Source organism: Megalobrama amblycephala, linkage group LG1, assembly GCF_018812025.1.
Source record: "Megalobrama amblycephala isolate DHTTF-2021 linkage group LG1, ASM1881202v1, whole genome shotgun sequence".
NCBI lineage: Eukaryota > Metazoa > Chordata > Actinopteri > Cypriniformes > Xenocyprididae > Megalobrama > Megalobrama amblycephala.
The window spans coordinates 63,057,216-63,059,756 of record NC_063044.1 but is presented as its reverse complement, the minus strand read 5'-3'; positions in this window follow the sequence as shown (position 1 = coordinate 63,059,756).

The following is a 2,541-nucleotide window of genomic DNA, read 5'->3' as shown; positions in this document are numbered from 1 at the left end:
TTTATTGTGTTGTCTGCTTTATTTGTCTTCTGAAATGTTTACAGATACTGTCTAAAAAGTTTTACTTCTACAGTGTTGCAATAGTTAAAAGGGCTAGGGTTAAGAATTTACATATACTAATAGCTTTTTTTTTTTTTTTTTTTTTTTTTTTTTTACAAAAAAAAAAACAAGACCTTCCTCTACTTCCTATCCTAGATTGTATATGAATGATTTTAAAGTGAAGGACTCAGGAAGTTTTTTACAGGAAAAAAATGCACTTACACTGAATGAATGTTCAGGATAATGCTGAAAGAGCTATTCTGTACTGTAATGTCAAAAGGGATTAATTATAGTCTCTTATAGCCAGATATATAGTCTAAAGTCTATATATATATATATATATATATATATATATATATATATATATATATATATATATATATATATATATATTAGGGGTGTAACGGTACACGTATTTGTACCGAACCGGTACAGGGCTTTCGGTACGGTGCACGTACGTGTACCGAAGTATTACATTGCAACCAATATTCACCACCAATAACCGCAATAAGCTCTGCGTTTTGTTACTTTCGATAAGAAACAAAGTGTCATCCTTCAAATTCTGTCCACGAAATCATGAAGTTTAAACAGAAAATGCCGTTTTGTCGTGCTTTGATGTGGCGTGACAGATCACTGTACAGGCGCCTCAGTTCAACCGGCAGCGCGAGCGCGGAGCGCAAGTGAATGTGTTCATCTCTTCCTCCTTAATACTAGTTACAGAATAAACATGAAAGAACATCTGAAGGTATGTTGCAAGATTCAGTACAACTTACTGAAACGGTCATATCTCATGTAATCGCTCATTCAGTGTTTCAACGGTGGAAAGACATCAATGAAAGCTTCCGTATTCAACAATATGTCATGATGCATTTACCTCAGAAAAGCCATTCAGTGTTCACAGCTTGTTAGTTCGCTAGAGAAATGAACTCTTTCGCTTAATATATGCACTGTATTAGCCAATATATTCATTATTTTACTTAACCTTTTAGTGATATCCTGATTAGGCTATTTAATGTATGTTTAAATAAATCTGATGTTAAAATAACAGCCACTGTGTAGAAATGATTATATTTCAACAACGAATTGGAGTAAAAACATTTAGAAGTTAATGCAAAAACTGCCTTAGGTGCAGCTTACAGGTTTGCATACAATTTGTTATTTGAGTGTTGATGATTTTATCTAAAAATAAAAAGCAATTGAATTTAGGCTAATAGTTTGGGCTTCTTTCAAGTTACGGCTCCCTACATAGTTTATAGCATTAGCAGAGATCATTTTTTTTATCCTTAAGAAACTTTTAGTTTTAATTTAATTTAATATATTTAAAGACAAAAACACAATTTGTTCAGTAAACCTCTGTTTAATAATAAAAAAAAGCAATTTTATGTTGTTTTCTCTACACCTGCTGTACCGAAAACTGTACCAAACCGTGACTTCAAAACCGAGGTACGTACCGAACCGTGAGTTTTGTGTACCGTTACACCCCTATATATATATATATATATATATATATATATATATATATATATATATATATATATATATATATATATATATATATATATGTGTATATGTATATTTGATTATAATTACCTCATCTGTTGACTTGATGGTGACGCAGAGCTGGAGCAAACATGTTTTTCTGTTCACACTTCAGAGTCCAAATCTCATTATTAACTATAACCTTTGCCTCGATAAACTCCTAATTACTGCTTATTAATAGTTAGTAAAGTAGTTAATTTTAGGTATTGGGTAGGGTTAAGGGATGTAGAACATAGTCATGCAGAAAATGGCATTAATATGTGCTTTATAGGAACTAATAAATAGCCAGTATTCTAGAAATATGCATGCTTAATAGTGAGGATTTGACCCAAAAGTGTTGGGTGTGTGTGTAGATATATAGATATAGATATATAGATATATAGATATAGATATATATAGGTATATATAGATAAAGATGTATAGATATAGATATATAGATATAAAAAAATCATTTTATCATAATTTGGCATCTTAGCTGTGCATTTTAGTTGAATTGGTCTACTTTATCAGATTACTTGCACATGAATTTTTCAAGTTGAAACGAGTTAAATCACCTGATGTTTTGAAATACTCTCAAATGTGGGTAGAACGGTGCTTTTTCCGTTATCTGTCACACATTCGTTCAGTGGGCGAGATGTACCTGTATACAAGACTACAGGCTGCTTCTCTCACCTCAGGGTATCTCTGTCTGTGATTTTCTTCCAGCTCCTCAGCAAAGCTGGATCTGCCGTATCCATCAGTTGAATGCCAAGATGAGCACAACTGCTCCAATGGCATGACCTTTGCAGAATGACTGTGTTGAAGTCAAATTCAATGTGAAAGCTGCTGGAATAATGTTGGGGAGGCAAGGCCTGTGGATTTCGATGGCTGAGAAAGCTTGTGTATTTGTTATATGTGGTGATTGGGAATGGGTTGTGAAATCTCTGAAACCATATAATTTCCCATTCAATCAGAAACAGATAG